This window comes from Crotalus tigris, unplaced genomic scaffold (genome assembly GCF_016545835.1).
Source record: "Crotalus tigris isolate CLP2741 ecotype Arizona unplaced genomic scaffold, ASM1654583v1 scf7180000020503.524756, whole genome shotgun sequence".
NCBI lineage: Eukaryota > Metazoa > Chordata > Lepidosauria > Squamata > Viperidae > Crotalus > Crotalus tigris.
Genome location: NW_024098048.1, coordinates 146148 through 159075, shown reverse-complemented (window position 1 = coordinate 159075; position 12928 = coordinate 146148). Strand labels below are relative to the sequence as shown.

At 41.4% G+C, this 12928-nt stretch overlaps 1 long non-coding RNA gene across 2 annotated transcripts; it reads right to left on the bottom strand.

Annotated features, from left to right (window-relative positions):
* Positions 1-3755: 3755 nt before the first annotated feature.
* On the bottom strand, positions 3756-10039 carry LOC120318864. Of its 2 annotated transcripts, XR_005559615.1 has the most exons (4): positions 9982-10039; positions 7754-8148; positions 6102-6199; positions 3756-4142 (listed from the first exon to the last, which is right to left on the bottom strand). It is a non-coding gene; the product is annotated as an uncharacterized LOC120318864 (long non-coding RNA). The 2 variants fall into 2 exon arrangements; XR_005559614.1 differs by lacking the exon at positions 7754-8148.
* Between the last annotated feature and the right edge of the window lie 2889 nt (positions 10040-12928).

Here is a 12928-nt window from a genome sequence, read left to right as displayed (position 1 = left end):
ACCAAGATTACAAATGGCCTGTCTTGAGTAATTTCAGTGGGGGAAGCTACATACTGTTACAATATATTTTTTATATGTAACGAAAAACCATGAGTTTGAATATTTGAATATTGTTTTTTCAAATATTGGTTATTAATATTTTAAAGGTTTTCAGGTATTATAGTATTTACTTAAACTCACAGAAAGGTTATTGTATTTTGTAATTGTCTCTGTACTAAAAGAAGTCAGAGGTCACTTTTAGTATATATTTATTGGGTTTCTTTTGCCACTTTTTAAATTTTCATTTTTATCCCCTCCCCTCCTTTCCCCTTTATGTTAGTTTATATTATATTGTTTCTTTGAAATTTAATAACACTATTTTTAAGCCATGCATTATACACACACACACACACACACACACACACACGTGTGTGTGTGTGTGTTTTGTGAGAAACCCCTTTAAATACCCCTCCTAAATTCTTGGCAGAACTAAGACTTAGGATAAATCTTAGAGGCTAAGACTAACCACTGTTCTGAGCTTTGCTAAGGGAAGATTAGAGAGCGAGACAGAATAATGTTCTTAGCCCACCTAAAATAGCTTTTTCTTAAAGCAGAAAATAAGTAAGAAGAAAGCACACTTTGAGGAGCACACTCTCCTTGTTCAAAGTATCCAAATTTTATTTTTCTCCACCATCTCAGAAGCAAATCTTTTTTTCTTCCCATTACAATATCCATGCTGCTCCCTTATTTTTTCTCTCTTATTCTTGGGTCTTGCCATTGATTGGTTGAGATCTTACCAATCTTAACCAAAGTTGAGAGTTATCTACTTTATTAAATACCCATCCCAAACGTACAGTGATGATTCCTCCAGATGCTTCTCCAGATGTCAGTTCAGAGGAGGATGAACCAGTCCTGGGCACTTCAGGAGGGGAGCTGGTCAGTGGCTCTGAGTAGCCGACTGAGAGTGATTGGTTGAAGCACAGCTGCAGCAGGACAGCCCTGAGGTTTCAGGTGGGGAAAGCATGCAGCCGCAGCTGGTTAGTGATGATGATGAGGAACTGCCTTCTGCACCTGATCTGAGAACATGTAGGGCGGAAAAAAGGCAGGAGCAGCAAAGGTTTGGTCAATTATTTGCGAGGAGGCAGCCTCATCCCTCTTAATGGGCTGCACCAGAAGCTGGCTATTTAGCAGATAGATGGAGATGATGCTAGTAATAAGGTGTATATTTCCTAGCTGTATGTTTCCTGGTTGTTGTGATTCCAGCCTTGGACTGATCCCATGCCTTGAGTTTGGATCATGCCTTGAGAACTCTGGACTTTTCCTGCCTCATGCACTCTCTTGTAGTGTGGATTTAATTTTGCCTATTTATTTATCTGGTTTGGCAACTCTCAAGTGCCTTGTGATTCACTGTTGGTTGCTCTGTGGACTAGCATCAGCCTGCTGGACTTAATTGGGACAGTTCTGGGTTTTTAATGAAGGGAATTGCTGAGTAATATTAATAGACCCACTAACCCACTGTTACTGTGTGTGTAAGTGGGACAGCATGCTTACTTTCCCTGATCCAACTATCATATCTATCTACTTACCTATCTACCTACTCACCTCTCCTTTGCTCTGACACTTCCTGCCCTTTCAAACCTTTCCCTTGTGGAGGGACTGCCAAGCCCACATCATTTCAAAAGAGCCCTCCTTCGTCCCAACCTGTTGCTGCTAGGGCCAGCTCCTCCCCTCCTTTGGCAGGGAAACATGCTGAAATTATTTTCTAATTTGAAAACCAAATCAAAGTGCCTCCATAATCCCTATTTCCCTTGCCCCTCTTTGCATCCTCCTCCCCACCCCCAAGCTGTTGTGTTTCTCAGAGGATGGGCAGCCAGGGATCACAGCTGTCCCCTCCCTAGTTTAATGCTGTTACTAGGTGGTTGTTTGTCCTGCCAGCCCACCCTTCCCCACTAGATTGATTCTTTTTCCCCAGCCACAAGGTGCTTGGATTTGGCTGGTGCTATTCCATCCCAGTCCCATTCTAGTCAGCAAAGTAGAAGGCAATTTTCTGTGTCTATCAGTTCTCATCACTAAAACATAAACAGAACCTCCAAAACATCTGATGCCCTTTTGGTTTGTATATAGGCCATTCTTACCAAATTGAACAATCTCATAGTGTTTTGCACCATCCTGAATCTTAACTAGAAATAGGGAGCAGAATTGGTTTGTCTGCCAAGAGTGCCAAGTAGCCACACTCTAACCTGGCTGGCTGTACAAAAGAGGTAGGTTGGAGATCTCTGTTTGCATACGATCCTAAGGAGATTCCTGATCCATCCGGATCTCCTGGTGCCTTTTTAAACAGCTGTCCAAAAAGTGGGAAGGTGTGCTTTACCCTTTATCTTCTTTGCTCCCCTTTCTCCTAAATTCCCATCCTCTTCCCAGCAATCCAAAGCCCAAGTGAGAAGAGGAATGAAGAAACAATGAGGGTATAGTGAGAACTAATGGCACTTAGGCAAGGACCCTGCCCTAACTAAAGGTGAAATTTCTTTTGAGCCGAGTTTCATTCCTGGTGACTTCAGAGACAAATCCATATCTTGGCAGCATCGTGGAAGTGCCTTCTTCCAAAATGCTTGTCCAAATGTCCAGTCTAACCTACAGCCTTGGGAATCCCCTGGGAGTCCTTATCCAAGTAATAACTGGGGCTGATCATGCTTAATTTTCAAGATATGAAAGTTAGGCTAGGTGCTGCCATCAGCTGAGACCACCACAATTTCTTTAAGCTTCTTGTAGTCAGGAGAGCCTCAGAGCATACACAATTTGGTTATTTTATCACAGCTATAATAGATGCAACAGCAAAATCAGTTCCCCTAGATGAGGTTTGCTAAGTTGGAGAACTTTTCAGAGCTGTGCAGTCTCCAGGCAAAAGATTTCTTTTCTACTTCAAAATCAAGCAATGGGAAATTGTCACTCTTCTTCCTGCCCTGTATTTATAGGCCTGCGTCTTCCGACAGAGGGTGAAGTCATTTCCCTTCCTTAACCTCATTGAACAAAAGGTTCTTGAGAAAAGGAAGCTATTTTGGTCTCTCTGGGATTTATTTATAGGCCCTTTCAGAGCCTGAAAGGGAAAGTGATTCATCTCCCCCCCCCCCAATTTGCCAAGCAGCTTTCTTTCCCCCTCCTCTATCCCCCTCCCCTTTCTCTGGCCTTTATGCCTGGTCGATAATAACATGGTTCCTAACCTTGGTGGTGTGTGATCATCACAGCACCTTTTTGCCTCATTATTGAGGAATGGGTCCCATTGGAGATTAATTCCCTGCCAACTGCCAGCTTGTTAATAAATTACAAGGCCCAGCCTCCTCCCCACAGCATTCACAGAAGCAGTGTGGGAGATGGAGGGAGACTACAGAGCTGGGCGCACAAGAACAGGAGCTGGCTAGTGCCCTGAGGGGGAAAGTCATCTTCTGAAAGGGCAAAGATTGCTATAAGGCAATATAAACAGTGGGAGTGAAGGGGAGCAAGGAGGGGGGGGGCAGGGGCACAGTCACAATGAAAGAAAGGAGCAGCATGTGTTGCTGGCTGTTTCCATATTACTAAGCAAAAAAGGTGTCATTCAGGCTCCCTTCCTGGAGGCCCAAGGAGTCCAGAGCCAACTCTGTTTTTGTAAGTGCTGGGTTTCTACCCCAGGATTTATTATTTCTGTTTTGTCTTCACATCAGCCCCCCCAAGCTGTTCCTTGCATTTCCTCACACTGAGCTTTGGATGCTTTCAAGAGCTAAATGATGAACAATGATCAGTTGTTCGTAGCTGGTCACTGTTTTTCTTTATTAGTTCTATAAATGGCAACTACAGACTGTCAGTTGCAGAAAGAAGTATTGTATTGACAGGTTTTTCTGCTGAAGATTACCTGTCCCAAGTTACCTTTTTTTTAACTAGGGAAAAAAGACCAGTTGGGAACATGTAATGAAACAATGGCCAATGTTCTGCTTTCATTTGATCATCATACATAGTTTAGGAGTTTTTCTTTCACCCCAGTGCATTCCGGAGGACCCTGGAATGTGGCTGTCCCATTGCAAGAGCTTGCCGAGCAGACAGCAGACACGTGTGAACATCCTGGGGTCCCCTCTGTCCAGACATCTGTTGATTCTGGAGAGGATTCTTGGCATGATGTCATTCTCATGTTACAACTGTCAGAAAATAAAGAGAGAATTTCTTTAATCCTTTGGGGTGGAGACAAACTAAAGCCTGTTATTGGCTAATGGTTTAAAAATAGCGGGGCTATTTCTTTAGAAGCTAATTGGAGCTCCTCAGTCACAAATTCAGTTAGTCTTTTCTCTGGTCTTGCTTGTTAGTATAGAACTTCTTCCACAATTTACTGGCATAAGTATTGAGATAACAGATAATTTCATTTTACATGCAATAATGACTTCCCAACCACACCTGTCTAGTGATGGACCTAGTGAGCTGTGTCCTAAAAGAAGAAAAAATTACAATCATTATTCTAATCAACATAAGAAACAATGATTGCTATGTCTGTAAAAAACAAAACAAAACACCAAGACATGTAACAGAGTAATATTCTTATCAGGACTACAAATAATAAATATTTATACATATCAGAAACAGTGCAAAAGTGGTAGACGTTTTGGAGTTTTCTAGAACATTCCATCACATATTACAAAAAAAAGTGATGGAGGGAAAAAGAAGAAAGTCCAAAAATTAAATTCAGCATTTCTGGCATGAAGTCTTGAACTTAAATCAGACTCAAGATGGAGACTGAATAATTAAGTATTCTAGAGACCTGTAGAATGTGCATATTCTTTTATGCCATTTTATTTGTCTTACAAAAACTGTAAATTTGTTAACGTCATTTTTTTCCTCCAAATTCCTCAGCAATACCTATATTGAAAATAGCTTTTAGGAGGAAGTTGGGTGCTACCTCTGGATTATCCACAATTATGCCGGACTCAGCATTAAATTATCCATTAGGAAGTGCAAATATGTTGGAAAAATAGTAGAACCACCATGATATTGTCTAATTGCCCCAAGCCTTTTTATTGAGTTTCTAATAAAGCTGATTGTCCCAGTTTCTTTCATGCAAAAATTATTTTCTTGTATGAAATTCAGCAGAATATTGTGGATTCTTCAAAATACGGTATTTGGAACAAACTTCTTCCTTAAAGGAGATATTTGAAAAAAAGCAGAAAGAGAATCCTGCACAAAGGAAATCAAAGCAGGTGCTGATGAGCCAAGAAATAATTGGAGCAATCTAAATATTTGGGGGTTCAGGTCTTACTGGAATCATATGTACAGAAGTCCTGCCAGTTTCCCCCCTTTTTTCCAGTGGGAAGAAAACCTACTAAGCATGCAAAAAGCTAGGATCCAGGACTCCCGGGCTAGGATGCTTCAGACAGAAAAGACCTTGTGGGCTGAAGATTAGATCAAAGCCAGAGCTCCTGCGTTATGTATCTTCTCAATGTAGGAAGAGAGTTTACTTTAGTTAATAACCTAAGACTTTAGTATTTTCCAGATTCCTGTAGATATAATAGAACCCAGAAATCTGGCATTAGCCCAGCCCCAAATTCTCAGTACTGCTTTGGAGCTGAATGTCCATGCTCAGAATTTATTTATATCAACATGTATATTCCACTTTTTGGCTGCTGCTCTGAACACTCCAGAATTCAAACCAGAAGTTAAGCAGTCACTGATGTTCTGAAAGCATTATCCATGGGGCCACTTTTTGTGCAGAATTGCTGCAGAGTCAGTTGGGTGTAGGAAGTAAAACAAGGAGAGATAGACAAGAAAGGGCACCCCCAGTAGTATCCTTCAGGCTATTACTTAGGTCTTATGTCCCCCTTCCCTTAACTGATTCGCATAAGTCCCCTGTTGAGAGAGTTTTGTAGATGAGCATAACTAAAATGAGGATGACCATGTGTAGTAGGCAAATCCTTTGTCTTCTGTGGAAGCTTACAAATGAGCCATTTGAGACACTTTCCTGCTTCCCCCCCTCCATGAAAGAGGTTAGGTGGTCTTTCTAATATAGAAACAGACAATAACAGATGCTGATATAATTTGAGATCTCATAAGAGTGGCATTGTTTCTTTGCTCAACATCCCCCAATTATGTTTTACTACAACTCCCATTACCTTTAGCCAGATGAATTGTCCTCTGAAAGGTGCAGCATATCCTGACTTCTGCCAGAAACCAAAGAAGCTTAGGGACATTGGGAAGTTGTACCTTGGTTCTCTCGGGAACAAGACCAGGCAAGAGGGACATCAAACCGATGTTCAGAGAAAGAAAAATTATGAGAGGTGTAATGTATTGATGTGAATTACTTGGAAATGTTGAAAAAATTATCATAAGACTCTGTCAGTTAAGAGCCAGACTGTCTGTCTACATGCTAATTAACTTGTGTTAAAGCGGGAACTAATACTTGAATTCTATTGGCTGTCACATAGTTGCTGTATAAATAGGACGCTGATCCTGGCACTTCTGCTGAGCCCAGAAGAAGCGCCGATCAGCTGGAATGTTGCAGCATCTCCAGGGTCTTGTGATTTACATTCAGATGCTTGGCAGCTGATTCATATTTATGACAGTCACAGTGTCCCAGAGTCATATGAAGTGACCAAAACTTGCTGCAACCACCCAGCAGATGGGGGGAATAAAAACCAAACATCCCCCAGCCCACCCCTGCTGCCAATCCTCAACAGAAATGCTCACAACAATGAAAACCTCGGACAGGAGGAAGAGCGCGGCTGGGTGGGCAGGCAGGTGTCTTGCTCGGCTGTGGTTTGAGGGGCACTTTTTCAGTGCCTTTGTAACTTCAAACAGTCACTAAGCGAACTGTTGTAAGTTGAGGACTACCTGTACTTCATCACTTTTTTTCCTTTTTTTTTTTGGGTCAAGTTTTTGACACCTTGCTAGGCGACTGGTGGTACTCGGATGTTGCCATATCCTAAAAGTGGTACAATGGGTGAAAAGGTTGAAAAGCCCTAATCTAGGGGGAAGGGGTGTAATGTATTGATGTGAATTACTTGGAAATGTTGAAAAAATGGTCATATGACTCTGTTAGTTAAGAGCCAGACTTTCTGTCTATATGCTAATTAACTTGTGTTAAAGCGGGAACTAATATTTGAATCCTATTGGCTGCCACCTAGTTGCTGAGTGCATAAATAGGGGTGGAGTGGCAGTTATCCAGGCTTCTGTTTAAACTGTTAATAAAGAGTTGTTGTTCACCTGCTGCCTTGTGAATGCCTCACTGAGCACCAAACATAACAATAGGATCACTTCTCCTTCCCTGCCAGGAAGATTCTAACTTCTTATAGCCCCAGGACTGCAGAAGTAAACATGTTTGGGGTTCATCTAAAGGAATGGGAGCCACCAATTGCTTTCCAGCAAATGAAAATTGGCCCAAGCTGACTGGCTATGTCCATTTATGCTTGATATTCTCTTCTAGTCTTCAGGTCCTGTTGCTTCTGTTTCTTCCTCTTCTTGACTTCTAGAATTGTCTTTTCCTTTTTGTTGCTCTGACTTTGAAAGGCAGTTAAAAAGCAAGATTAAAAAAACTGAACAGAATTGAAAATAAAGAGATAATCTTGGACCAGTCTGGCAAATCGTCTTTGCTAGTAGAAGCAACTTTGTATGACAAGCCTACTATGAAATTCTGGGACAAATGGACAATCTTTCCTGCATCTTTACAATTTGTGGAGCTGGCAATTCTTTCAGTACAATAAGATTATTTGGATAATTAAGGAATAAGAATTTAATTTAAATATTTTGTTTGTCATGAATTACCTACCTTGATTTTTACTAGGCTGATTAACAGGACATCTTGAAAGAGTCCAAACACTGTACAATTAAAGAGGGGTTCTTTCTTGGGCTTAGAACAGTAAATGATAGGAAAAATAACTAGACATAGTATTGAACATAACATTTCCAAAATGTCCCATGACTGCCTCAGACTTTGGAAGAAACATCTTGGTTTGCCAAGACCAGCACTTAGTTCTAGCCCCTCAGTGCTTTGATGGAAAAATCAGTAGATGGGAGCACAGATACAGTAGCATGCCTGGCTGGATGTCCTGAGTGGCAAAAGATGGTACAAGGAGCATTTCTAGACTGTCTTGCCATTGCCATTTCAGTTCTTCAGTCCTCTGAATTCAGCCAACCAGCCAGTCATCTGGAGGTTGAACATTCCTGGAAATATACAGTATTTGTTTGACCCACAACATCTTTAAAAAACCATAGCAATTGAAAGGTGTTTATTGTGTGTCAAAACCTGGAAATCTCGATCCCTCAATTCTGTTCATCTTAATTTTTTTTAGAACCTCCATTATAATCAGAACTGTGAGTGAGGAGTGAGGAAGATAATTGAAAGACTTCTTTTAGCTGTAATCTCTTGGCACTCCGAAATACATACGCACATAGTAGAAAATGCAATAACCATGTTCCTGCTTTCTTTCAGGGTCCTTCCCAGCTTTTCCTGGAATTTTTAAAACATAACTATTTCTAACACTTTCTTGTGATTGAAATGTGTCACCATATGCTTTTTTATGCTTGTGGTAAGGTACAGAGGTGTAAGTAGGACACTCTTGGTACTGAGTCCCCCATCCCTGTCACTCAAAATTCCTTGTTATATGTCATTTCCTGGAATTCTTGTTCCAACACTTCTTTGCCTGAATACTGTACAAACACTGTTGTGTTTGAGGTGCTACCTCCCAGAGCAGAAGACAGAGTATGGAAGTGGGAAGTTAAGAGTAGAAGTGATAGAATGCCGGGGGGGGGGGGGGTGAGAGAGGAGGAGAAAAAAAGAAGGCTCTGCACCAGAAAGGATTTGGGTGGTCCTCTTTTTTTCCTCGAACTAAAATTGGAAGCTAAAAACAAAACTAGAATAGGACAAAATAAATAAACAAGCAAAAGTACTAAAGCATATTTAAGAATGTTTCCAAAAAACAGAGGCAGAAGCTCCTGACTTCCTTCCACTCAGCTTTTCTTCTACAACATCTTTTGGCAGTAGAGAGATACAGAATCTCAAAACTCTGTACTAACTTCCAGTGATTGCCCAGATTCTGGAACCTACATATTATAAATCTATTCAAAGTGACCATGTTTATTGAAAACATGATTTTAAAAGTGGTGGCAAGTAAGTGCCTCGTAGATGGCTTCCTACCAGAAAGTCTGCCTTCACTTTGATTAATCCACTAGTAAAGCATCAAGAGGTCAATACATTTCTTCTTTCCCAAACAAAAGTTCTGCTAAACTGAAGAAAGAGATTGGGTAGTCCTACTGGATCAGCGATGACTATGGTATAGGCATCCCTAATAAGTCAATCCCAAAATAATTCTAACTGGCAAATTCCCTCCTTTTTCCACCTTGTTTCATTAAGAATGTCAGGTCACTTACAACCGATTCAGCTTTGGGGATCGTATGTTCTCATATTTAGAAGGCAGAACTTAGTGTTTTAAGGTATACTATAAGTTTCACAAATTGGAATAAATCAGCCTACTAATTGTCATTGTGGAATATTGAAAGCCAGGGGTAAACTGCAACCCCAAAGGCAGTAGTAAAGGAAAAAGTGACTTGTACTTTAGCAATATCTGGAAGGTGATCAATTCCCTATTATCCCACATTCCTTTCAAATGTATTAGCCAATGGCCAGACTGTTTAGAGTTTATAGGAATTATATTCCAACCCCTGCAGCATACCAGGATTAGAAGACTGCATCATTCAATAAATAAAACACTTTTGACAGTGCAATAATGTCATCTGGAGCTGAATGTATTTCTGCTGAACCTTATGAAAGAATTCCTTTCATGCCATGAAGATTCTCCAAAATATGAAGTTTAGTTTGGGGGAAATATAGCAGAAACATATCTCACCAATTTTCCTTTCATCTTAAAATGTTGATCAGTGCACCTATTCACTGAAATAAGAATTGTTTATTATGATATTGGAGACAGTAAAGCAAAGTGAAAGGGTAGAGAAGCAGCCCCTCTATAAATAATTATGCAAGTTATGCGGACTATTTACCTATGGTTTTGTTGGCTATACTAGCACATCGTGTTCAATGAGATTTGAAGGTAGATCTACAAAAACAAATGATTTATTGAGAAAACGAAAACTGCTTTATAAATGTGGTTTCTTTCTAGAGAGTTATTGTATGGGTTTATCTGGACTCGCCTATGCTCATCTCCTAGCATTTCTCCCAGCTTTATCAATATTCTGTAACCTTCTCAAAGTTTTATGATTAAGCTGACAAGTTTATTGTTTCTCAAGTCCCAGCAATTAGGGAAGGGGTGTTTTGCTAGTCCTAACCACCAACACAGTATTCTTCTAAACATAGTCCTTATGTTTGGAATTGGGATTGCTGTGACTTAGTGGTGCAGTCAGAAAGCATAACATTATGTGACTGCATCACTAAGTGACAACAATCCTAGCAGTCCCAGTTGATGTCCTAACCCCAAGCCACATGAATATTAAGCAGGAAGCAGTGGGAGTCCCAGGTAAGGAGTGTAGAAGTGCTACAGGGAGATGGGGTGAACTGCTGCAAGGGATTGCGAGAGGGGCCACTGTGCAGGCCATGTGCAAACTTGAGAGGCTATGACTTACTGCAGCATGATGCACATGAAGGATGGCACAGCAGAGTGTGTGTGCAAGAAGGCCAAGATGGATGGGGAGGTAGAGTAGGGTAACACACCAGTGCAGTAAAACAAGGGGACTTAGCAGAGTGACTTGCAACTTCCTTGTCAGCTTATTTAGCACTATCACAATTTTGAACAGTCACTGAATAAGTGGTCAGTAAGCTAGGCTACCTATACAGAGAACTGTTTTCCAAGTACCCCTACTATGAGCCGCATTAAATGAACAATACAATGCTCATATATTCCATTATAAATAGATCTCTCTCTTTCTTTCTCACTCACACACACACACAAACACACACACACACAGGTTCTTCAAAGCCTACTTTTATGTTAAACACAAATCATATTAAGGAAATCCTTTATTTAGCTAAGATTTACAATAATATCTAAGCTTTTGTGTTCCATCAGGCAAGATAGATAACTCAAAAGCTTCACACTATTTTGCAAACATTATTTACTTCATATGTAGCATAATTATTTTTGCTTTTCTTTCTTAGAATAAAATACAGCTTTTCATAGTAGTGCCACACATGTACAACCTCAGATGAATGGAATTCATACATCAGAAAGCTTGTGAAGATGTGGAGAACTATGTCTTAACTGCTGCCCTCCCTCATGTCTTCTGTAAATTGACCTGACCAGATGTCCTTATGTCAGATGTATGTCCAAATGATGCTGTCTCTGCCCTCTCATGAAGCCTGGAGGCTGTGGGAATATCAGTGGGGGTCCACAGACTTAGACTGAACCCTGGCAAGACTGAGTGCTTTGAGAGCATGGAGCCTCAAGATCCATGTTTTTGTCATCCTTAGTTCTGGATGGGGTTGCATTACCCTGTTTAGATCCAGCTTACAACTTGGGGCTTAGAACACAGAACACAGAATAATAGAGTTGGAAGGCACCTTAAAGCTCTTCTAGTCCAACCCCCTGCTCAATCAGGAGATCCTATACCAGTGATGGCAAACCTTTTAGAGACCGAGTGCCCAAACTGCAACCCAAAACCCATTTATGCATCATCGGGTGCCGGGTGGGTGTGGCCCATTGGTTGGGTGTGGCCCACATGGAAGGCATGGCTGCGGTGGTAACGGCAGACTGGGTGGGACTAAAAAGTTCAATCAATTCCAACTTTGCAAGATCTTTCTTTTCCCCGCGAGTTGAAATTGACTGATTGATTGAACCTTTTTTTTTGTACACGGCGGCAGAGGCCTAAAGCGAAAAGGTTTTATAAAACCCAGCTGAAGGCCTAGGACTGGTGTGACGGCATGCGTGCCCACAGAGAGGGCTCTGAGTGCCACCTCTGGCACCCATGCCATAGGTTCGTCACCACTATCCTATACCATTTCAGACAAATAGTTGTCCAGGTTTTTTTGAAGGCCACCAGTGATGGAGTACCTACAACTTCTGAAGGCAAGCTATTCCATTGGTTGATTGCTCTCACCATTAGGAATTTTCTCCTTAGTTCTAAGGTTGCTTCTTTCCTTGGTTAGTTTTCATCCATTGTTTCTTGTCTTGCCTTTTGGTGCTTTAGAAAAGCAGCAGCCTCTCAAATATTGGAACACTGCTATCATGTCTCCCCTAGTCCTTCTTTTCACCAGACTAGACATACTCAATTCCTGTAACTGTCCTTTGTATGTTTTGGCCTCTTGCCCCCTAATCATTTTTGTTGCTCTTCTCTGCATTCTTTCCAGTGTCTCAACATCTTTTTTATATTGTGGTGACCGGAACTGGATGCAGTGTTCCAAGTGTGGTCTTACTAAGGCTTTGTAAAGCAGTACTAGAGCTTCATGTGATTTTGATTCTATCCCTCTATGAATGCAGCCTAGGACTGCATAGGTTCTCCTAGACTCATGTCTCCTGCTCAAAGAGCAAATGGCAGGTGTGACTAAGAGTGCTTTTGCACAGCTCTGTTTTTTTTTTAATCTTGACTCCCTGTGCTCAGTTACTCAAGCCCTGGTCATCTCTCACCTGGACTACTGCAATACACTCTACATGGGGCTGCTTTTGAAGTCCATTTAGAAACTTCAGCTGGTGCAAAGTGAGGCAGCAAAAGCAGTCTTTGGGGCCCCTTGGATGGCCCATATTACACCTCTGTTCTGCAAATTTCACTGGCTACCAGTCTGCACCTGAGTGCAGTTCAGGGTGTTGGCTATGACCCTCTTGACTAAAGCTGCAGCACCTGCCCTTTTGAACATCTTACCATCTAAGGCAGGCATGTCAAACTGCCGGCCCCCAGGCCAGATGCGTCATGATGAAACCGCGCCTACCCATTGCCGGCAATGGGGAAAAAGTTGCGATACGTCATGCGACATCACATGACATCATGTGTTTGACATGCC